Source organism: Felis catus, chromosome F1, assembly GCF_018350175.1.
Source record: "Felis catus isolate Fca126 chromosome F1, F.catus_Fca126_mat1.0, whole genome shotgun sequence".
In the NCBI taxonomy this organism is placed as follows: Eukaryota; Metazoa; Chordata; class Mammalia; order Carnivora; family Felidae; genus Felis; species Felis catus.
Window position 1 is genome coordinate 19,656,300 of NC_058384.1, and position 25,378 is coordinate 19,681,677.

Here is a 25,378-nt window from a genome sequence, read left to right on the forward strand (position 1 = left end):
AAGGTTTATAGAACTCAATACTATTTGGACACAAGTAAACTCGACAAGAGGAAAGCCTCTTTCGCCTGTCTTGTCCCCAGATATTTTCACTAGACAGCCCTTCTCCAACCACGAAGGCACAAAACCCAATCTCTTCACTGAAATCACATCATTCTATTATTGAGGTATCAACTCCCATAGGTTAGACCTCAGGTTATAATTATGGACACCAAATGAGGGGCGCCTGGGTGGCTCAGTCAGTTGGGCATCTGACTCTGACTCAGGTCATGATCTCACAGTTCGTGGGTTCGAACCCCGCTTCAGGCTCTGTGCTGACAGCTCAGAGCCTGGAGCCTGCTTCGGATTCTGTGTCTCCCTCCCTCTCTTTCTGCCCCTCCCCTGCTCACGCTCTCTCTTTCTCAAAAATAAAATAAACATTAAAAAAAAAAAAAAACAAAGGACTCCAAATGAAAGGCACCCAAGGTTCTCAAAGTGAAGGCATCACATCTCCAGTGACAAGCCACACTTCCACATTCACATAAGTGACCCTCCTGGCCCCAGTAAGGGTGATATTGACTTTCCCATTCTGACAGTACAGCTGAGCCAAGAGAAAGAAAGCAAGGGAGCGAGCATCCCCACACACCTGCTCAGACGGCTTCCCACCTTCCGTCAGCGTGGCTTCCTTCAGCTCTCTCCAGGCCCGCAAGTGTCTCTCTCCTCTTGGAGAATGTCAAAGTCCAGGCGCCACATCTACCAAGACTTACCTGGCCTTCAGACCTACAGCCAGTCAGTTATCTGTTGCAACCACCTGGCCTCCATGGAGCTGATTCACTAGGGCAAAGTACAGCCCGGATACCCCAGCCTAGGACAGGCCTGACTTGGCGTATTTGCTCGGAACCCTGTCGGAGGCTGGTGCTTCTGTTTGCCTGGTCATGGGCTGAGCCAGACTGACTTACATCCAAATCCCAGAGCAAACAAGGAACCGAGAAAGCAGGGAGAGGAAATCCAGAAAGCCTGAGGGCGCCTGGCCTGTGAGAAGAGCACCACCTTTGGGGCATTGACTCATGGCGCTGCAACTGTCGGCCCTAATGCTCGACCTCTCGGAGTCTCAGTTTCTTCCTCTCTAAAAGGGAAATAACCATACTTAGCTTGTGGGAGTCACTATGAGGATTAAATATTAGTAAAGTGGCACCTGATAGAGAAATATATATGCTTTATCAATGAGTATGATCTTTTCCTTCCAAAACACATGAGCTGGGGTACCCGGGTGGCTCAGTCAGTTGAGTGTCGAGTCTTGATTTTGACTCAGGCCACGATCCCAGGGTTGTGGGGTGGAGCCCCACGTTGGGCTCTGTGCTGAGCGTGGAACCCGTTTACGATTCTCTCTCTCTTCCTCTCCCACTCGTGGTCTCTCACTCTCTCTCCAAAATTAAAAAACAAAAATTTTTTTAATGAAAAAAATAAGCTAATTCCACTGGTTGAGGCAGGCAGACACTCACTGGTGGGTAGTAAACAGCTGGTTTGTCTGGTTTGGGTTTTTCTCATTCATGTTTCTCCCTGTCGGGTTCTGCTTGTGTAATCACTTGTGTTGTCCGATGGAAGGAAAATGCATCGAACTGAAGGCACCGGTCAGTTTTCTATTACAAAAAGAAAACAATTTTTTGTCTTTAAAAAATGCATTTCTTGGGGCGCCTGGGTGGCGCAGTCGGTTAAGCGTCCGACTTCAGCCAGGTCACGATCTCGCGGTCCGTGAGTTCGAGCCCCGCGTCGGCCTCTGGGCTGATGGCTCAGAGCCTGGAGCCTGTTTCCCATTCTGTGTCTCCCTCTCTCTCTGCCCCTCCCCCATTCATGCTCTGTCTCTCTCTGTCCCAAAAATAAATAAACGTTGAAAAAAAAATTAAAAAAAAAAAAAAAGAAAAGAAAAAAAAATGCATTTCTTCAGGCAGACACGGAGAAGCTCACATCCACTTGTGAATTACTATTTTATTTATTTATTTATTTTTTAATTTTTTTTTTCAACATTTATTTATTTTTGGGAGAGACAGAGCATGAACGGGGGAGGGGCAGAGAGAGAGGGAGACACAGAATCGGAAACAGGCTCCAGGCTCTGAGCCATCAGCCCAGAGCCCGACGCGGGGCTCGAACTCACGGACCGCGAGATCGTGACCTGGCTGAAGTCGGACGCTTAACCGACTGCGCCACCCAGGCGCCCCAAGTGAATTACTATTTTAAAATTCAGCAAATCATCATGTTATACACCTTAAGGTTACATAGTGTTATATTTCAATTACGTCTCAATAAAGCTGGGGAAAAATTTTTAAAAATTCAGAATTTGTTCTAAAAGCCTCAAATCTCTTATTCTTTCTTTCAACAAATACTTACTGGGGCCCTGTTATGTACCAGGACTTGAGACACTTAACTACGAAACACACAGGCCTTGACTTCAAAAAGCAAGAGCAGGTTAACCTCTCCTGTTGTTAGTCTAGGGAAGACCACCTGGGTGGATCTCACGGTCAGATAAGGCAATCAATGTCCCTAAACTATACGATTTTGTCCCAGACCCTCAGCCGACTCCTAGGGCCTGCCGACGAACTGGGTGTAGAATTCTCTGACCCTGGTAATGGTTTCTTACTCCCACTGGTGAGCTGTTGTCTGTACTGCCATTTTTAACCCTCCTAAAAAGAAATACTAGCGAAGGACATACACATTAACAGCAGGAAGCGGAAGAGGTTTGATTATGACACAGACCCAGGTATCAAATTATGTGTTCCAGCACATCACAATAGCATTCATGAAAATCTGATGTAACTCTTTTGGCTTATGACACGATGGTAGTCCTACCTTTAACACCAGCTACATTACTGGAATGCCAACTCTGGAAGGGACCTTGAGGTTATTTTAGTGACTTCACTTTACTGATAATAAAACTAAGATCCTGAGAAGTGAACTGATTTACCCAAGATCACAAAGCTAACTGGACTGCTCGGTCAGGATTACAATGGTCTGTTGGGCGTTCCCTTGCACCAGGCTTCCAAGAGCTGATTCTTAAATATTCAGGAATTGTGTGAGCCAGTAGTTAAACCGTTGGTAATCTGGAGTCCACCCTGGTGGGAAGTTTTACACAGAAACCCCCAAATGCTACAAAGCAAGGTGGTTGCTGTTGATTTCAGAGAGCCAGTTTAACAGCGTACGGAGAACAGCCCCCAAGTCCTCCTTCCTGATTCAGTGTTCTTCCAACCACAGAATTATCATTCTGTTACTAGTTTTCATTGCACATCTCTGGTTTAAACATCTAGCCCAGTTATTCCAAATGCTCCTTTTGTGACATCCCAAAGCATCTCTAATTATCTCAAGAGTTATTATGAAACTCTTCAAACACTCACCAACCAAAATTAATTTTAATTAGCTTTAATTATTTTATATCGACATATGGCACATAACAGCTATATGGGTCATAGAATGAAATAGATCATAGAATGAAATAGATCTCACCGCTCCAAAGGTTTGGGATTTATCAATCCCTGCTTTTACCAGCCCCACATATCTACAGTTACTAAGTCTCTCAACCTGGCTGCTCAATTCCTCCTGGTTTCTAACCAGATTTGTCCAGCTTGACAGTACATTAGCATCTCGTCCCCACCAGGAGGTGGGCTAAAATTAGTCCTGACACCCCAAGTCCTTGGCAACGCCCTTGCATCATCCCGTAGTCTTCCTCATGCTGGAACAGCTACAGATTTCACATTACCCCTTCCCCACATGTCCTGTCCTCATGTCTGATTCCTGCTCTTCATTCCTACTATCCACTGGAATTGGAGCCCGGGCTGCTTGCTAATTTATGTGAATTTCCTTTCCCAGTCTCTGTTCCCCATTCCAAATGCCAGACCACTGATGAAAATCTTGCTTTTCACAGGAATAACTACCCTGGTTTGACATCTAACAAAAGTATCATCACTGCTAATAATGCTGTTAATCTCTACCCACCAGATTAGTGCTGATGGATGTCAACACCCACCTAGATCCAGGTCAGGTTTGCCACGAAGCTGTGTACACTATGATTTAATTACTGCTTACTCTTGCACGGGACAACTCAGTGGCTGAGACATGCCTCAGGCTTGACCCAATTTCTTTACTCAAAGTGAAAATTTAGAAAACAAACTGAGAGGTCCTATGTCAACAGATTAACAGTAACTGTTTGTCTGGATAATGGAATTGTGGATGATGTTCTTTTTCTCTTCTAACTTTTCTACAATAAACATGCTATTTTTAAGGAAAAAAATCAACTAACATTATTTTTAATCAGTGCTATGCCCAAATGTGTCACTGTAATGTCAGCAATAATTATGCACCCCTATGCAACAGTTACACTAAAATGGGGCAGTGTCCAAGTTTGGTTAACTGTGCTCAGTCTTCTCTTCTGGAAAGAAAATTCCAGAAGTCATTCATTCACTACACAAATGTTTATTAAACATCCACTATATGTTCAGCATTGTCATATTCATAGGAGATAAAGGTAAATAACATACAATCCCTGCCCTATAGAAGCTTTCAGTTCAGTGGAGCAGTAGACATCCAAACATGGAGAAGAGGAGAGAAATACAATATATATACATATATATGTATTTATATTTATAAAATAGAATCAACATGAAATGATACTCTGTTGAACATATGAAATGAAGAAAGAGAAGTAAAGGACGATTCCAAGTTTCTAGGCCATAGAGAGGGGACCACACTGTCTTTTGGGGGGGGGATAATAATCTTGGAAGAGGAGCCAGCTTGGTAAGGAGATGATGACTTCAGTGTCGGACTTGCTAACTGAGGGGCCCGTGGGCAGAGGTAATCAGTGGTCAAGAACTAGTAGACACTAAGAGTCTAGAGCTCAAGAGAGAGGTCTGAGGAGGGAGACATGGTGATTGAAGCCATAGGCATGGGTAGTATTGCCTTAAAAATTCTTAGAATTAGAAGACAGGTCCTAGAAAGGAGCTCTGAGGAACACCAACCCCCACAGCTGGATACAGAAGAGGAGCCCATGAAGAAGAATAAGGAGGGTCAGAACGGTAGGCAGACAGCCAGGGGTAGATGGTGTCTCAGGAGCCAGGGGAGGGGATGGCTTCAAAAGTAGGAGAGCGGTCGACAATGCCAAACTTCAGGGAAATGTGGAAAAAGGCAACAGGCGGAAGTGTTCTTGGCATCAGTGGATTTAACCAGGAGATTTGATGATCATAACACGGCCAACTTCGGTAGAACTCTGGTCAAGGGAGTGAGGTATTCGACACAGAAGTCACTCATACAGAGAGTGGAGAGTAAGAAGAAGGAGACTGAAAGTCAAATCAGCGTATGTAGAAGACTGGATGCGAAGAAAAGGTGCAAAAGCTGGGGTTGCTGTGGGCACTCAGCTCTGAAGAGCTGTTGTAGTGTGGACAAGACCAAAGAGAGTTATATGCTGATTCCCATAGAGACAGAGAAAGGAAACACGCTTTCTAAAGGAATAAATCCCCAAAGAGGCTGCTCATATGGGATCCAGAGTATAGGAGCACAAAGTGAACTCGCTAAGAGGAAGGACACCTCTTCCTTGAGAAAGGGATAGGGGGGTGGAGATGGGCACACATGGGGAGAGGCTTGTGCATAAAGGCACCAGATATGGAGAATTCTCTGTGGAATGGACTGCCAAGTTCCATTGGCTGGAGATCAGGGAGGATTTGGTAACAGACTCGAGAAACATTAGGAGGGTTTGCATCAGCCAGTGTGGAAAGTGGGAGTGGGCTTTAACAGGGACATGGGCTCAGAGGAACAAGCGCATTGGAAATGCAGCTGTCATTAGACCTGAAGCTCCATGGGCATACCGACCAGCTGTGCTCCATTCCACGTGACAATCCACGTGCCTAGCATGGTGCCTGACACATGACACGAGCTCAGTCAAGAGTTTCTTTGTATATGAGTGGACACCTTAAACCGACGACAGCAGTAGTCTAACCATCAGATTCCACCCAGTAGTTTCCACCTCCTGAATAGAGGACTAAACTCTGGGACAGGCTTTCTAGAGAAAGGAAAAGAGAACGTTGAGGCAGTGAGTTAAGGGGACTGACCAGAGAGTGGTTAAAGGGCTGGCATGTGGGACACAAAGGAGACAGAAACCGATGCCAATCATCTGCACGCCTTGTTAAAATGAGGTCCCCGCAGATGCTTAAGAGACGTGCTCCAAGTGGGAGGTGGAAAAAAAAAAAGAAGAACATTAAATCACAATAATAAAAACAAACAAAAAACCCTCTTCGTAACAGCGGGAATAACTGGATAATGTCCACACCTGCATCCCCAACAACACCTAAGACGCCGAGGCTCTCCTCGCAGGCATCTCCTGGCTGTGACTCTAAGAATGAGTCCAGGGGCGAAGGTTGGACACAGAGCAGCCCCCTGACTGCGGCAAAGCTACCGCCTGGAGCCAGCCTTGGAGATGTGGGCCTCGTGGCCGCGGCCGGTCATTGGCTGCCAAGGCTTTGACCCCTTCCTTCAGCACAGCACGTGCCAGTCAGCAGTTCCAGTTACCAGGAAGGCCGCGTGCCAGGAAAGCGTGGTCCGAGGGCCAGAGACAATTAGCCTGGCACGGGCACCGTGAGCCACCTGCCAACCCCGGGACTGTTGCTGTTGCTCTTACCACAAGGGAAGTGAAGGTTTGGGCACAAAGCAGATTTCCTACAGGAGCGAGGAACACCGTGTACAAGAGCTCCTTTAAATGCCACCTGCCCGGCTGCCTGCAAACTGGCCCTCCCTACATCCACCTCCGCTGCCAAGAGCCAAGAAGTACATCACGCAAGAAAAAGAATGACTCCATTCTTCCCTATGAGCCTGGGCTGGCGGGGGTGGTCCACCTTCCCCTCTCTCCAACCCTCCACCCAGTTTTGTTGATGCCCCCAATCCCAGGGGGCAGATGGATCTGTGACTGCTGACCTCACACCAAGTGCCAACAGGCTGAGGTGACTCACACAGCCACTAACGAGAAGAAAGGGCTGTAATATGCTCAGGGTGTTCTCCGAGCCAGCAAGGCTAACAGGACCCGAATACCCCAGAGGAGCAGGACAACTTATTCCGGTGACCCCAGAATAACAAGCCTGCCTGGGAAGTGAATCTCAGCTCCAGCTCCCCTACCTCCTGGCTGCGTGAACTCAGCAAGTTATTCTGTCTCCTTTTCATCATTTGTGAGACGGGGATAATAACAGAAGCTATCTCACAGAGGTATTATAAGGGTTTGATGAGATTAAAACCTACAAAATGTTTGGCGTATAGTAAATGCTCAATAAATGTTATTTTCCTGGAAATGCTGTAAAGTGCCTAGGAACTGTTATGCACAAATCATTAGTAAGGGATTAACTGAGTATCTATTACCACTGGGAAATCTACAGGTTCTTAATCCAGTGCCCCCCCCCCCCATTGAGCCAGGAGATCAGGGGAAAATAGAGAAATGATGTCAAATACTGCATAGGACAAAAGGAATGAGTTAAAGCAAGATCATGAGAATTAGAAACTTCAACAATGTACAGCCCAGTGCTTCTCACACCGCAGCACAGTACTTGCAGCCCCAGCGACGGTGCAGGATGCCACAGGATAAGCACCAATTTAAAGTTATAAGCCATTTTAAAATATATCTTAGAGGCACCTGGGTGGCTCAGTCAGTTTCATCCGACTTCAGCTCAGATCACGATTTCACAGTTCGTGGGTTCGAGCCCTGCGTCTGGCTCTGTGCTGACAGCTCGGAGCCTGGAGGCTGCTTCGGATTCTGTGTCTCCCTCTCTCTCTCTCTGTACCTCCCTTGCTCGCGCTGTCTCTCTCTCTCTCTCAAAAATAAATAAACATTAAAAAAATGTTTTAATAAAATAAAGTGTATTTTTAAGTTTGAGCAAATACAAATATTGTATTATTGAATATCAAGGAATAAAACTCACATTTGTATTACTTTTTACTATGAAGCATGAGACTCCAAAGAAATTTCACACTTGCAGTAGGACAAATAGACACATGCACGCACGCTCACACATTTCCATGCACATGCCCTGCACCCCCAGATCGCTCCCTGCCATTTACTGGAAACGTTTGAGAGACACATTCTGAACAAGAACAGACATCCAGACACACACTGATGAGCTGGAAAGAATCTCTAGAAAGCATCCATCCCTGCAGGTGAAGCAGTATCCAAGTCCTCACTCACAGCGCAGACCCTTGGCCCCCCCAAGCTCCATGGCTGGATTCAGATTCTCTACCACATAAGACTCTATAGGGTGCCCAGGAGTTCCGTGACTCTCTCGGTTTACCTGGGGCAGGAAGAGTTGGCTCTCCCATGAAGGTGGGTCCTCAGGCTCCTTATGGAAACACACCCCCAATATTTCAGAGTCAAGATGCCCTTTCTGATGTAGAACACACATGTGTGATTCAAACTCTCCTTTGAACTCTTTGAACCAGGGAAAGCAGTCATGCCGCTCAGCCCCCTTCTCCCCTCCAGGTTACACAGCCCCAGTCCCACTGATGTTTCCTGATTAAATTTCCTTCCCTCAATCATTTTGAGTAGCAAAGGCCCAGCGGAAAGAAAATAGGAATTGAAATTTGGATTTAGGTTTAATTATGCCAGTTCCCAGCCATGTGTCTCAGGGGGGGAAAAATCACTGATTATCTATGAGACCCAGTTTCCTCATCTTTAAAATGAAGTCTAGAAAGTACATCACAGGGCTGTAATGTGCATGAAATGAAATGAACTATGGACAGACACCAAAGTGACTGTTAAAGGGGGAAGTGGGTTTTCAAAAGATCTTTGCCTTTCCCTTTTCCAGGTTCCTTACATTTGTTAAAGGTGTGACATGCCATGCTTATGACTATGGTGCAGTCAAGAGCCCAGGCTTTGTGGTCAGAGTTGGGTTTGAGTCCCAAAACCTCCATGACTCGCTGGAAGACGTCAAGCCAATTACTTAACCTCTCAGGCTAAGCATCCTCATTTGTTAAATGATTGCATAATAATAGATATCTTCACAAGGTTGTGGTGGACTAAATGAGATAATGTACAGTCCACTGTATGTCATAGGTGTTCAATTAATATTTGATGAATAAATACATGCATGATCTAGGAAAAGCACTTAGCGCAGCACCTACATGTATGAAGCGTTCAACAAATGCTTGTTGTTAATGTCATTGTTTCAGAGAGCACATCAGTAGAGTTAGTCTCTACGCTCTTCAGGGTATATGTTCTTACTGAGTCTTCATTACTGCAGTTCATATTTAGTTTTTTATCTTAATTGTTCTTTATTATTGGCTTAGAATCGAATCTGAGACTATTGGTTTCTATTTGTATTCCTCCCTCTCTCTCTCACCGTAATTACCCATTACATTCATAACGTGTTTTCCCCAGAGATGCCCATCTTTGGTTCATTGTTTTCATTACCCAGTGGCATCAGTAGAGAGTCTGTTGGTTTGAGGACAATAAAAGCAAAACCAGAAAGTGTAGGAGATTTCACCAAACTCACATAGTGTGAGCACATCATCAAGTGGAGGAAAATCAACCACAGGACTTCTAGTCAAAGTTTTGCTCGGGGAAGCATACTGGTTAGAGGGCGCCTGGGTGGCTCAGTTGGTCAAGAATCCAACTCTTGATTTCGGCTCAGGTTATGATCTCATGGTTTGTGGGTTCGAGGCCCACATCTGCACTGAGAGCGCAGAGCCTCTGCTTGGGATTCTGTCTCTCCCTCCCTCTCTTCCCCTCCCCTGTTCATTCTTGCTCATGCTCTCTCTCTAAATAAACAAATAAACATTTTTTTTAAATGAAAAGCATTCTGGTTAGGAACAGCCTTGTGACATATTTAACACAAAAATGCAATTATTCAGAAATCTATTCCATGGAAATACAATGATTACAATCTTCAAAGCTATCTATCCGTGTAAATAGGTTCATTCAACCTGTTATAGATATAGTCATAAAAATAAGAACTCAAAGATTAATTCCTGTATTTTCTCCTCGTCCCATTTGTTAGTCAGCAAAGGTGCATAACACTTTGCTGGTTCTCCTCCTCTGCCCACTGTTCCATGGACAGAAATAGCCTCTGCCTGTACAGAGCGTGAGTGCACGCACGTGTTTTGGTGGCGCTCATGTCCCTGTTCTCTCAGTTTGGAATAAGTGACTGCAGATACAGCAAAGATCCCCAGGAGTGCTGTTCTAATGCTCAATTTAGCACATCAGGGCAATTTCCAGAGGAGCCACTTATGATGCCAAAAAACAAAGTTCAAACTTCAGTTTCTGGAGGGCATTGAAGGGCATGTCAAGATGATGGAGAATTTTCTTTGCTAAGCATAAATGTCTGCAGGTATCACAAGGGAGATGGCCAAAGTTCATTATTTTCTGGGAGGATCCCATAAATGAGCATTAGAGAGTCTTGGCGTGCTGAGTAAATACTTACTGCCTTTCCCGACATTGTTTCTGTGATGTAGTTTCTGTACAAGCTTCCTGAGACTATTTCCTTTCTCACTAAAGATGCAAACACCATGACATTGACAGTATGACACCATGACCTCATGCTGGTCCCCGTGGCATTTGTTGAATGAATGATGTCATTAAATGAAACTGACTGGAGTATATAGCCTTACCCCTAGAGTGAAAATAATTATTTCCATCATTCAACAAATAATATGTGAGACAAATACGAGTTCATTATTTATTGTAATAAAAATGTTTTTTCCTATATCAGCCGACTCTACATAGTTTCTCTAATAAAACAGAAGGACTAGGCCAAAGGAACCCCAAAGAGTCCCTGCTCCTATTTAATAACCAGGAAATGGGTGAGAAACTGAGTACATTAGCCTGGAAGTAGGGGAAGGAGAGCAAGAGAGAATGTGTTCCCCACAGAAGGAGGGATATTAAAATGGCTCCGAGACAAAGGAGGGCCTGTGTCTTCAGCATATCATCGGTGGGTTTTATGTGTCGTGTGGTTGGAGCCTAGAATACAAAAATAAGTTGCTGGGGACTATGCCTGTGTCTTCCCAAAATTCGTATGTTGAAACCTAATCCCCAGTGAGATGGTATTAGGAGGTAGAGGCTTGGAGGTGATTAGGCCACAGGATAAAGCTCTCTTGACTGGGATTAGGATTCTTCTAAAAGAAGCCCCAGAGAGCTCCCTGGCCCCTTCTGCCATGTGAAGACACAGTGCACACAAAGACTCAGAGGACCCAGGTCGCCTATGAACCAGGAAACAGACCCTCACCAGACACCGAATCTGCCAGCACCTTGATCTTAGTTTTCCCAGCCTCCAAAACTGTGAGGAATAATTTCCCATTGTTCATAACCCACCCATATGTTTATAATCCGCCATCTAATGGTGGAGCAGACTAAGACAGCAGTAATACGAGCTGAGACTGAAGAGACTCTCTAAGCTGCCTCAGCCAGCCACATGGAGCAAAGTGTAGCCCCAGCTCTCCCCAATACCTAGACTGTCTGCACACAATATGGCGAACATGGGCTGTACCTGCCAAGCATCCTATCCTCTGGCTTCTGGTAATAAATCATCAGTTTTTCTGTGATGAACTTCCCTGCCTCTATCAGTTTATATAGCATGTATGGGACTGACCATATCCCTCTCTCTAACAATGAACAAAATTCATACCTAGATAGTAAGAGTCTTGCCTGCTCACCTGGCTACAGTGATTAATTCAGCAATTAGCACATGCCCAGGGACACATCCAAGAAGCATCCTCCCCAAACTTACACTTGGACTATTGAGAAAGAAATGTGTTTCCCATTGAGTTGACTGAGATAATAGAATATCAGCTTAAAGCCACAGACAGCCATCTGTCCACCATTCATTCATTCAATAATAGTTTACTGAAGAACAATTATGTGCCTCATGCTGTTGTAGGCATTAGGGATACAGAAATAAGACACAATTCTATTTCTTAGATTTCTACCGTCAACTGAACAGGCAAATGAAGTAAATTAATCACTTTAATAAAATATGATAATTGTTACAAAAGTTATTATATGATCCGGGAAAGACAGCCAACTCAGGCAAGGCTTCCTGAGATAGAAACACTCACGGAACCTTAATGGATAATTAGCACTTAACAGGGTGAATTGGGGCATGGGGGTGGTTCCAGAAGAGGAATCAGTAGGTACAAGGACATGGAGGGGATGTTCAGCTGGGCAGGCTCTGGTGACCCACCATATTCAATCGGACTAGAGGGTAATGCCTATTCAGGAAAATGGGAGAAAGGAGTCCGTATGGCCAAGCTGGGAATGAGTCATGAAGGTCTGGGATTTTTTGCTGAATAGTATGAGGAGCATTTTTAAAAAATCACACAAGTCACAATGTAAAGAATGGTTTGGGGAGCGCCAGACTGAAGGCAGGGTGAGCCTTAAGAGGCAGTTGCCAACATCCTTCTTTTTAAAGTCCATACAAGCCAAACTAAAGCGCTGGTGGAAAGGCATGTGTGAGCAGGGGTGGGTGTCAGATTCGAGAGAGAATGAGGAAGCAGAATAAATGAATTTTAGAGGTTAGTTGAATTTACACAGCTCTGGCTTGGTGATGTCCCTGATGAAGACTGAAATGTATTTAACTGGAAGAAGCAGGTTTTGGGTGGAAAGGAAAGTTGAGGTGGCCATGGCAAGTGGAGCTGCCCGCCGGACAATGTCCTCGAGGTGTTTCAGGCAGTGAATGAGTCAGGAGCTCCTGAGAGAAGTCTGCAGGAACTCACATTTGTGGTGGGTGAGATTTGTTTGTTTGTATGTTTCTTCTTTCCTAAAGATTTGTCTGTGCTTTGATTTAGGTGTTATCAGCACCCAAGTCATAATTAAAATCATGGATATGGATGAGATTGTTGAGGAAGAGCACAGATTTCAAATAATAATGATAATAATAATAATAATAATAATAATAATAATAATAACTTAAGGTAAAATCAGAGAAAAAGAAGTCCATGTGGACTGAGAAGATATAAGTTAGAACAGCATCAAGAAAATCAAGGAAGGATAGCATGTCAAGAAAGAGGAAGAGGTAAAGAGAAAAAATGCAGTAAGAGATCAAGTTCTATAAGAACTTGAAAGCATTCCCTGGATTCCATAGGGTGGGCAGAATGGTCTGAAAAGGGTAGACGGTGAGGAGAAACCCTGAGGGGTTGTTCACTGGGCTGATTGGTTGGATGGTTGGTATAAAATGGGAGACACTATAGTGGAAAGCCAATTAGACAAGAGACAGAAGAGATGGGGTAATAAAGGGAATGACTGATGGATGTGGTCCCCCAGGAGGCCAATGGGTATGGAGTTCATAGCCCAAGAGAAGGGATTACTCAGGGGTCAGGAAGTATACTTACGCCACTGAGGAGAGAGAGGGCAGTGAGGGACATAAGAATGAGCATGTGGCTAATTTTGTGAGTGAGGCTAGGCAAAGCTGATGGGGGCGGGGGGGGGGGAGTATGCATACTAATTATATCAAAGAAATTGATTTTTTAAAAAAAGAAATTGATGTTATCCATCATTCTATTAAAACATGCTAATGAAACTCCCACAACTTCCAAGGCCAAAACTGACTGAGCTGATGGTGATAGATTTCAGGAAGCCAAGGATGCACTGCATAGTCACCAATGGTGGATATTTTCTATTTTTTTCTTTCTTCTTTTTTTTTAATGGTATTTTTTCTATTTTATTTGAAACCACAGCCTGGCTTATTTTTCACTCAGTTTAATTTCTTTCAAGCTGTAGCCTGTGAATCACACCTATTTCAAGCAGTTTTCGTTTTCCTTCGTGTCAGGCTTTTGTGTCTTTTCCCCCTCAAAGATCAGCAGCAGTTGAAAAGGTAACCGGTCCCGATCAATAACCATTTGAAAATAGAAACTCAGATATTTAAGATGAATCTGTATGGAATTGCTACCTTTAGGACTTCTTTCTTGGAAGCAACCTTTCCTCCTACCAATATCACATCGTAAGTGGGCCCATCCAGGAGGCTCCTTCAAGTTTCTATTACATAACAATCACAATCTGATAAAGCCTGGTTGCTGATAAGTGAGGCCTGTTTCATAAATAAAGGCCCTCCCAGCCCTGTTCCCAAATTAGATGTGGAGCAAATTTAAGGCCGTGTGAAAATCTGTTCAGCAAGGGAAAACTCACACTAGGTGAGGAATCAGTTACTGAAGAGGTTATCCTTTCCAGCCCACTCATTTTATAGTGCACAAACTGAAGCCCAGAGTGCCATATGGTTAATTGGGATCGAGGCCAGGACCCGATTCCAGGTCTCCTGACTCCCCACCCACTATTCCTTTGTCCTCTCCTAACATCTGTTTCTCCTGCTGGGCAGCAAACTCCGCAGGGCCAGGAACCTCTTTCACATAGTTCACTTAGATATCCCCAACAGAGAGGTGACAAGCAAAACTGTGTTAGTCAGGTAGCCACACTCAGCGTGGATCGCTGTTGGTCATCTGTGAGATATGCAGAGGTCATGCAGAGATAAACGTCAGAGTAAAAGGTCTCAACAGAACAGAAAGAAAAAAAAAATCACCAACCCATAAACACATGGTTTATGAACTCTGCAAATACCAGAGATTCTGGACACGCCTTCCAGGGTGGAAGCCTTGGGAACAGCAACTGTAGAGCCACTCCTTGCTAAGGGGTCCATGCCAGGGTTTCATTTGTCATTGGGTTGGCAGACACCCCACCCCAAGTCATCTATAGAGCTTGAGAACAGAAGTTTCCACATTGCGTCCAAGTCAGCCCTAACCAACCTGAATCCTCCTTAAAATATTTAACAGGCTCCCTTCTCTGCCCCAAACACTGTAACTGCTGAGGGCTCCTTCCATCTTCCCACAATCAAACCTGCCTAAAACTTTTATGCAAGTTGAAATCCCGTGTTCTCTTTGCACATTAGCAATGCATGCCATCCCACAGGGGACAGCCCCTGCGGCAGTATGCAGGCACTTTAAGGAGTTTGAAAGCAGCGTTAGCCACAGTTGAAGTTTGTTTTGTAAGACAAGACCCTGTGAGGTTCTTCATTTTGCTGAAAACCATGTGCCAGCTTGATGCCTTTCTACTCTGGTTGAGACCAAATGCTTCTCAAATGAATCTGCCGGAAGAGTCTCTCGTGGGAATTGTATTCCCCCTTAGCATTCTTCAGTTTGAGTTTGGTTTGGTTAATGGTGAAAATAAGTACTTACATCTCTTGCCCCTAAACCAGGAGCGGCTGCTGTTGCTGCTTCTGCCATATCCCATCAAGACAGCCTGCTGTTACTCACAGCTGGCAGACAGTGTGAACTGATGCCACGTCAGCCGCCCAGAACCTTTCTGCTTCAGCAGCAGTTTCCCAACGGAATGATTTTCTATGTAGATCCTGAGGCTGGAAACATGATCTGACCACCATATTGAGAAGGTCTTCGTAAAAGACGCCACTACCTGAAATCAGAGAAAGTGCTCCTTCGTGCGTCTAAATATTAGGTTGACCTTCTAAACACTCGTGAAAGCGAGTTCATCACTGACAAAAAAAAAAAAAAAAAATCAGGATTAGAAACTGAAAAAGTAAAATTTAGAGACTTTGAATCAGTATTATAGAGTCTAGTTCGTTTAAACATCATGAGCTTGGAGTGAAGTGAATTTCATTTCAAAAAAATGAAAAAGTGAATGCTCATCAATAGGGAAATGGTTGAATATATGATGAAACACTTATGTCATGGCCTATTAGGATATCTAGTAACAAATAAGTTAGAGATACAGCAGTTGACTTGGAGGGGTTTCTATGGCATTTTAACCAAGCAAAAAAAAAGTATATATTATCCCATTTCGAGTTGTTATGACATCTTTGAGATGATATTATCCCATATGCTATCACTGAATCTCCCTTCCCGGGACCATATATATATATATATATATATATATATATATATATATATAAGTATTTGTGTATCTGCATAGATAAAAGTATATAAAAGACACATATTGGGCAGTTAAAACATTTCCTTTGCTTGAGGGAGAGAATTTGCATGGGCAATGGATGAGGGCGCAAGTAACTTTTTGCAAGCCTTCACAATAAACAGCATTTGTTACATCCCATTCCTATAAAATTATCTGTATGCGAATGGTGTGTGTGCTTAAAGAGAAGCACATGTTAAGTTTACGGAAGTGTTCATTAGATGTCTCCAGGTGCTGGAATGCCATCTGACTTTGATTTTTATTCTCCATCATTTTATGTATGCTTCAACTTTTTTCAAGGAAACATTTTTATTTACGTAACCAAAAGAAACAATAAAGCTGTTTCTATTATGTAAAAATTATTGACAAGTGGTGACTTGCCTGGACTGTTATGCTTCTGAACCCCTGTGCTGAATCTTAAACAGATTTTATTTTTTCCTCTGTGTGTTCCCAAAACACTTCAGAATTCTAAAGATGTTCTCGGGCTTATGTGGAACAGACAAGCCATGCCAAAGAGAAATGTAAAACACTTTTCAAGCCCAGACCTCACACAGCCCTCCTGTCCTTGAGGTTGGCGTCAGAGGCGGGTCACTTCTTCACCCTTCTGTGATGTGCAGAGGAAAGACCCCACAGCAATGTTGCCAAGAAGGCAGTAATCCATCGTGTCTCAGATGGCGACTGAGGGTGACCACAGATCACTTGGGGAAATGCCAATCGGGGAAAAGAGAGAAGTTGGAAGCCACCAACCAATCCCTACACTCCAGCAACAGAGCCTAAAATTGGGAAATTAGCTCTCATTGATCAGTGACCCAGTAACCAACACAATCTACATAATTAAAACACAGGAAAGGTCACTGTGTATTCCCTGACCACATTTTCTGAATTGAAATGAAGTGAGATAGATGAATACACTTGGACGTTAACTTATCTTAATTATGTAAACAACAAGATGGAAGTTTTTTTGAACTGGGGCAATCATAAAAAATTCACGACGTCCCATCACCATAAGGGCTGTGTATCAAGCAGATATGTGTATTAATCAGAAGGCATATATTGTATGTGTTTATTCATTACCCTGGAAGTGGGGAAGGTCCTGATTTTAAACTTAAATGAGGAAAAGGACTGATTAGGTAAAATTTCTGAATTATAGAACTGTCTTAAAAACAACTTTTTAAAAAGAAGTGTTGTTCTTTTAGTTGAAAAACTACAAAAATAATCCAAAGTAAAGTCCAAAATTTTTTAATTCTAAAAGGATTTTTAATTCAACCGATCATTTTAGATAGAAACAGAGATTTGGAGAGGTTAAAAAAAACTTGCCCAAAGACATACAGGTAGAATTTAGGGCTTTGGCTCTCAGAGACCATCCCACAACATTGTGCTGTAAATATTAAGAATAGATCCTGCGTGGGTGGCTCAGTTGGTTAAGCGTCTGACTTTGGCTCAGGTTCATGAGTTCAAGCCCCATGTCTGGAGCCTGCTTCAGATTCTGTGTCTCCCGTTCTCACTCTACCCCTCCCCTGCTCACACTCTGTCTCTCTCTCTCTCTCTCTTTCCAAAATAAATAAACACTAAAAAAAGATTTTAAAAAAGGATAGATCCTGCCTAATTGACTTGTAATAACTAGAAAAGACACTCCTAATGATGTTCTTGCTTTGTATGCAAAGATCACCTCCTTAGATTTATGCAAAGAATAGTTAAATATGAACTGCATTTGCTATCTTGCCTGATGATTAGTTTACTCTCTTTCATCTTGATAGTAATCACTCAACTAGACAAAATGAAGGATACATATAAACGTCCACAAAAAGCAGAATGTAAATAAATGCCAAATGCGGAATGCCAGTAATAAATGTTATAACAGATCAGGAGAGGAAGAGGCAAATATGGTAATTTTGAAAAATTACCATGGTAAAAGTGATGGAAGAAAATATTCAAAATACAAGCCTTCTTACTTGAGAATACTTATACTATTCAGGCTGTTATTGACAATATTGGGCCTTAACTGACATGGGACTCACGACCCTGATCTGAAGACAATCTTGTAGTCTCATTTTCCCTTACTTAAAAAAGACACGTTTGGAAAATGTGCGAAAAGCATACATCCATATATTCATAAACCTGCATTTTGCTTAGCTCAGACATCTTGGAGAAATTGGGGAAGTTCTAGACTTACCTGTATGTAACTAAACAACTAATAAAAAGTGGAAAATGCAAAGATTGTTAGGCTCCCGAATACAGACCTTCTGGCTCTCATAGGCACATTCATTCAAATATCATCAGCAGATTGGAGGTATTGGCTCAGTTTGCTGAGCCAAAATTCATGGCCAAAAACAAGTACAAATGTTTCTCCTTGAAAGAATTACAAGCTCCACCCCTTCAACGAAATTACTTACAAACAGCAGACCAAAATTCTCATGTTGACCCACCAGAAGACTGAGTCAAGTGATGGAAAAGCATCTTGAATTCCCCAAGAGACACACAGGGCAAAAAGACTGAGCAAAGGTGATATATCACAATGGTTATGTGTGTGGGCTCTGGGACCACACCACCAGGCTGGGGTCCTGGCTTGGCCATTCTCTGGATCCATTGATGTCAGATAAATCACTGAATCTCCCTTCCCTCGACTTCAGTTTCTATACCTGTAAAACAGAGGTAATAGTAACTACCTCTAGGATTGTCGTGAAGAGTACAGTAGGACTTTGAAGAACATGGATGGGGGTTGCAGCAACCACTCCCCAGCCCCCCATGTAGTCGAAAATCCCTGTGTAACTTTGGACTCCCCCAAAATACTTAACTACTAATAGCCTACCATTGACCAGAAACCTTACTGATAGCATAGTCAATTAACATGTATTCTGTATGGTATATGTATTGTATACTGTTCTCTTACAATAAAGTAAGCTAGAAAAAGAAACTCATAAGGAAAATACATTTATAGTACTATACTGTATTTATCTAAAAATCCACATACAAGTGAACTCATGCAGTTCAAACTCATGTTCAAGAGTCAACTGTAATTGAATCATTACAGGTAAAGCACTTAGAAGAGTGCTTCAGGCCATAGTTTATACCTGTACCCTAATAATATTTATTATTATTATTATTATTATTATTATTATTATTATTCCATGCCCTCTCCCTGTATGCCACTCTCCTTGTATCTCTACATGTTCACCAACCAAGAAGATCCTCTCCTCTTTACAAATAAGCAAACCAAAGCCCAGAGAGAGTGAGTGATGCACTTTAAACCTCACGGCTAGCAAGAGTCAAATCAGACACTTGTATGGCTCAGTTGGTTGAGTGTCTGACTTCGGCTCAGATCATGATCTCATAGTTCACGAGTTCGAGTCCCACATTGGGCTCACTGATCTCAGCACAGAGCCAGCTTTGGATCCTTTGTCTCATCTCTCTCTGCCTCTCCCCCACTCATGCTCTCTCTTGCTCTCTCACAAAACATGAAACATTAAAAAAAAAAAATACGCAACACAGACCTATCCCTTTGTTCATTCATTCATGCATTCATTCACTCATTCATTCACTGTCAGCTTACTGTGCACCAGGCACTGTACCTGGTGTTGGGGATTCAGATGCGAACTAGGCAGACCAGAAGGGAACTGCCTTCATAAAGCCTGCGTGCTTGTGGGGGAGACAGAGAAGCAAACAAAAATAAATCCATCACTTAATATCAGACTGTGGTAAGTGCTGTAAAGAAAATACGAAGGAATCAGAGGATGGAGTGTCAGGGTGGAGGTGGGAGGCGTATTTTAGGTAGATGAGTCAGGGAATACTCCCTGAGAAGCTAAGATAAATCCAGGGAGGGGTGTTCTATGGAAAGATCCAGGGAAAAGTGTGGAAGGCACAGCGAACTGTAAGTGCAAATGTCTTGAGACAGGAACAAGGTCAGCCTAAAGAAAGAGTGAGAAGGCTGGATACTGGAGGGAGCTGGTTTGGAGACAGAAGGTGCAAAAGAGCCTCTTCAAAACAGGGAAGCTGTTAACTAGGGAAATGAGGGCAGGGTTGCCGGGCAGCACTGAGAGTCCACTTGAGCTCTGAGTTCATAAAATTAAGACCAGGAAGCCTGCTGTGTATTGTTATCCAGCCGCTTTTGGAGGTTTGGTGCTTGGATGCAGACATGAGCAGGTGAGTAGAGAGTGTTGTCAGATCTGGGGACTCACCAGGTAAAGGCAGGAGAGGGGAGAGGGGCAAGGGAGCCTGCTCCATGGACTCAGGTGAGTGAGGTGGAAGGCAAGGCCCTTGAGGGCCATGATGGACAGTGACAAGGTACAGGGATGATGGCCTGGTGGACCTAGTGAAACCAAACAATGGCTGGAGTGGGGTTCCGGCGGGAGTGAGCCGGAAGTGAGAAGGTAGTGGCCACAGAGGGGTGCCAGAAATCGACAAGTATTAGTACAAGGGTTAATCATGAGGAACACAGCGTTACTGTTAGGCTAGTCGGCTGAGGTGGGAGAATGACCTGGGGAGCTATTAAAACATACACAAGCCTCCAATCCTCTCATTCAGGCTCCATGGGTTGGGAGAGTGGGGAAGGGTTAGAAGTGCCTGAGCTTTTTAAGTTTCCCAGGGGCACCTGGGTGGCTCAGTTGGCTGGGTATCCTACTCTTGATTTCAGCTCGGGCCATGATCTCATGGTTTGTGGGTTTGAGCCCCGTGTCAGAGGCTCTTCCCTGGTGGTACAGAGCCTGCTAAGGATTCTCTCTCTCCCTCTCTCTGTCCCTCCCCGACTTGTGCACTCTCTTTCTCTCTCTAAATAAACGTTTAAACATAAAAGTTTCCCAAATAATTTTATTTTTTAAATTTTTTAAAATGTTTATTTATTTTTGAGAGAGAAAGACAGACAGAACACGAGCGGGTGAGAGGCAGAGAGAGAGGGAGACACAGAATCTGACGCAGGCTCCAGGCTGAGCTGTCTGCACAGAGCCTGACCCAGAGCTCCAACTCATGAGCCATGAGATCATGCCCCGAGCCGGAAGTCAGAGGCTTAACTGACTGAGCCACCCAGGTGCCCCACCCCGAATAATTTTAAAGTGCAGCCAGGGCTGGGACTGACCGATCTAATCAGGCCAACCAGCAAGAGTGAGGACAGGAGAGGTGAAAAGCCGGGACGTGAGCCAGCAGGGTCCTGGGCTGCACTGGAGGAGTGACTGCTTGTCAGTGGCTGACCCAGCATGGGAGGTTTATGGAGAATGGATGGCCTGTCCTTCAGAGCTGCCGGGGAAGGGTCAGGGAGGAACAATGGGCTGAAAGTGGCCATGAGGAGCAAAGCAGACACCTACCCCACCATCAGGCCCTGGGGCTCTTGCAGGGTATCTCCATCCTCAGGAGTGAGTCAGGTATCAGAGCAGAATGGTGTGGAGGACATTTAGAGAAGTGGCTGAGGACAGAGGGTGGGAGATAAAGTCAAATATGGATAGGACAGCGCTGTGTGGAGGAGGAGGCCCAGGGGTGTTAAACTGAGGGAGTCACAAGAGTAATCACAAGGCATGATGGGATTAGTACCAAGGCCTTTCAGGGGAAGATGCGTAATTGATTGTAATTAAAGCCTCCCTTCTGTATTGTATTTAGACTCTAAGGCAGTGTGTTAGTTTCCTGAGGCTGCCATAACAACTTGTCACAAACTTGGTGGCTTAAAGTAACAGGAATTTACGGGGCGCCTGGGTGGCTCGGTCGGTTAAGCATCTGACTTCGGCTCAGGTCATGATCTTGTGGTCCGTGAGTTCGAGCCCCGTGTCAGGCTCTGTGCTGACAGCTCAGAGCCTGGAGCCTGTTTCAGATTCTGTGTCTCCCTCTCTCTGACCCTCCCCCATTCATGCTCTGTCTCTCTCTGTCTCAAAAATAAATAAACGTTAAAACAAAAAAAATTAAAAAAAAAAAGTAACAGGAGTTTATTTTCTCATAGTTCTGAAGGCTGCAGTCTGAAATCAAGTTGTCAGCAGGGCCACGCACCCTCTGAAGACTCTAGGGGAGAATCCTTCCCTGCCTTTTCCCAGGTCCTGGTGGCTCCCTCCATCCCAGGCGTCCTTTGGCTTGTGGCTGCATCAACCCAATTTCTGTGCCTGTCTTCACATGGCAATCCTCCTCTATGCCCAAATCTCTCTCTACTTATTAGGGTGACAGTCATTGGATTAGGGCCATCCTAATCCAGTCTGACCTCGTCTTAACTTGATTACATTTACAAAGACCCCAGCTCCAAATAAGGTCACAGTCGTGGGTACTGAAAGCTAGGATTTCAACATACCTTTTTGTTGGGGGAACACAACTCAACCCACAACCATTCATGGGGTAATCTGTGGAGGTGATGTGACAGCCAGGGCACTGTTGTCACCCAGAGAATACAGGCATTTGGGACTGCTATTAAATCTACTGAAAGCCAGTCACTGCAGAAGAAGGCAAGCTATAGGCCTGCTTTAGAGACCTCAGTTCCAGGACAGGGAAAGGGAGGTCTCACCAGGCACATAGTGGGCTGTCCTCAATCCTGCCTAAGTGAGAAAACAAAGCTGACTTAGTGGAAACCTATCCTCACAGTGGATAAGCAATTCAAATCAACTTTGTGTTCATGGCAGGTCAGCAATATCTTGAACACATGAATAGCACATATTTGATGAGAAGCTACAAATTGACAAGATAATGAAAGCCTAAAAGATTTCCTACTCTGTCACCATTAGCATTAGGCAGTGAAACTGGAGAGATAAAGACAAAGAAAATAACCTCTATTGTGCTACAGAACTCAAATTTAGTAAGATGGGTAATATACTCTATCAATCAATTATCAGGGATTAAGTGCCTAGTATTGAAACATTGACAAGAGAAAAATAAAAAGGCGCCATCCTGCAAAGAACCTACCCACCAGCTGAGGATTGAAAACACACATTAAAGACAAGGTATAGTTAACTGTTGAATTCTATAGTGTAGATAGAGTCAATAATACAGAAATCCAAAAATAGGAGAGATTAATGATTCCAGGATTACTAAAAATGGGCTTTCTGGAGTTTGATAAGTATTTCCTTGGGGCCTGCCTGTTCTGTGTACCACAGTCACTGAGCTGGGCCCGAAGCCTTCAACTTTCCCTCTATGAGATCATTAGCATCTGGGTTTTCCAGAGGAAGAAACCAAGGTCCACACACATAAAGTGACCTGCCCAAGGTCACTGGCTTGAAGGTTTCCAAGCTAGGAATTGAACCCAAGTCTTTTATCCTCAAGTCCATGGCTTTTTGTACAGTGCCTTGAAGGGTGAGTAGGGTTTGGATAGGCAAGGAAAAACAAGGAGAGTGTTTTATGTGTGGGAAATAGGATTAATATTTTATTATTACATTTAGCTAATTGGCTCCTGAGAGCCAGCCTATGTCCCCAGATGAGAGGCTGCTGTCAGTCCTCCAGCTCTTAAAATATCTGGGTCAGTGAGAAGAGGATCACAAGGTCTCCTTATGGTTATTTTTAACTTAAAAATAACCTTTAAAGAAAAGGAGAGGATAAAAATGAAAACATATCAGAAATTTTGCAAGCTGAAGTCAAAAGGGAACTATTCAATGGGAACAGCTAGGTTACTGACCCTCACTTGGAAGCTGGAAGCTGCAGCAAGGGGGTCCCCGGTGGACCACCGTGGTTCCTGACTCCATGAGAACCGAGAAAGGTGGCCTGAATCTACATCAGAGAGTGAGCCTAAGACGTGAGCAGAAACCGAAGACGGGAGACAAGGACGCGCGAGTGCTACTTCCCCACACCTGCCTTCAAAAAGACATCGCCCTTGATCCTTTCTTCAGAGAAGTAATGGAGAAAGAAACTCAGTAGACCTGGTCCAGCTTCCGCCACTGGCGTTTGCATATTGCAGAACAAAAGGAAAGGAAGAGGAATCTTTCAATCACCTGCAATGTGAAATTGGCACCGATTGACACGCGAATGCTGTTCTCAAGAGGAAAAAAAACATCCTGAGTATCGCTTTACGTTTTTTTGAGACAAATGAGCAGTAATCCAAACCCCCTGCACAGCTTTCCCATCAACTCGAGACACCAGGCATGAAGAAACTGCAATTACCAGAAAATATGTCTCCCAGGACCTCAAAAGGAGAGGTTCCTGCAAAGCGTTCCCACTGTGTCATGTGTCCAGAGCAGCAGATGAGAACAGCAAGATGGATGCTGTCCTACACCGGGTCCCCTGTCAGATATAGGCCCTGAGACTAAGGAACTTGTTCCCTAGTTGCATCTCTAACCCAAGGCCATGATCATAGCAAATGTTCACTAAATTGTTGAATGTCGTTGAAGGCTAAGCCTAATATATACAAATGCAACAGACGACTCTGCAAATCCATGGCTCTCTAAGGGCTGAACTGTGTGCTATGGGAATTCCTACGAGAGTGAGATCAATCCGAGCTGGTTTCACAGAGGAAATGAGCCTTCAGCGGGCCCTGAATGGATATAACTTGCACAGAAAAGGAATGACGGTGCTTGGTGCAGAGAAATTCACAATGCACACCCGGTTCCCGCATTCACAGAGCTCATTATCTAGCAATCCATCTCCTTAGAGTAGAAGGTACTAATGGGTCATGACAGAGGCCGACATTTATTTAGGGCCCATGAAGTGCCAGGCACTATGCTAAGTGCTTCACAAATATAACCTCATTTTGACCTCATTGCAACTCAAGGACAAGGGGGTTACTATTAGCACCATTTTATGGACTAGAAGCAGAGCCCACAGCTAATTAGTGCCGAGGCCACAATTCAAATCGTTGGCTGTCTTGGCTAGTGGACCATTCTCCTTTCACTCTTCTCCATGGGACATGAGGTCAGGGGAAGTTGTACGGTGGGGTGCTTGGAAGCCTGGCAAAGCCGTTCATATTTGCTATGGAGGAAATAAAAAGCTATTTGTCATCAGTCCTCTCTTCCTGCTGTTCCTGGATGTCCTCTGGTGAGGTTGGATTCCTTAGGGATACACGTCATATTCAGAGTGTGTCCAGGCAAGACACATTCTTTCCCTCCAGATCTCCATCGGCTTTCCAGCATAGCAAACTGCAGTGGCCATCTTGAAAGGAAATTTCAGTCATATTTTTGTCTCTCCCTTAAATCCCAAACCTATAGATGCCATTAAGAAACCAATCCCAGGGCGGCACCTGGGTGACTCAGTCGGTTAAGTGTCCAACTTCGGCTCAGGTCACGATCTCCCAGTCCATGGGTTCGAGCCCTGCATCGGGCTCTGTGCTGACAGTTCAGAGCCTGGAGCCTGCTTCGGATTCTGTGTCTCCCTCTCTTTCTGCCCTCTTCTGCTCGTGCTCTGTCTCTGTCTCTCTCTCTCTCAAAAATAAATAAACATTAAAAAAAAAAAAGAAAAAAACCAATCCCCGTGGTTTTTCCTCCTCCAGCCCTCTACCCACCTTTTTTAGTTTTCCTAAGATCTGTGAGAACCCTTGAAGTTGCCCAGAGACCAGAATACCCCAGGTTTTGGGTGGCATCTCATCACCCAAAACATCCAAAGAAG

General features: G+C 44.2%; 1 protein-coding gene across 5 annotated transcripts in view; it reads right to left on the reverse strand.

The window, feature by feature from the left end:
• Positions 1 to 15,810, reverse strand: part of SEC16B (SEC16 homolog B, endoplasmic reticulum export factor) — a 56,502-nt gene extending 40,692 nt beyond the window's left edge. For 2 of the 5 annotated variants that reach the window (XM_045048653.1, XM_045048650.1), the window contains exons 1-3: positions 15,145 to 15,809; positions 1,479 to 1,616; positions 623 to 1,102 (exon numbers count right to left, since the gene is read on the reverse strand). The gene's annotated coding sequence lies outside the window, so the exon portion shown is untranslated. Of the gene's footprint in view, positions 1 to 622; positions 1,103 to 1,478; positions 1,617 to 15,144 lie in introns of all 5 variants that reach the window. The other 3 variants (XM_023247283.2, XM_045048651.1, XM_045048652.1) reach the window with 3 other exon arrangements.
• Positions 15,811 to 25,378: the final 9,568 nt, after the last annotated feature.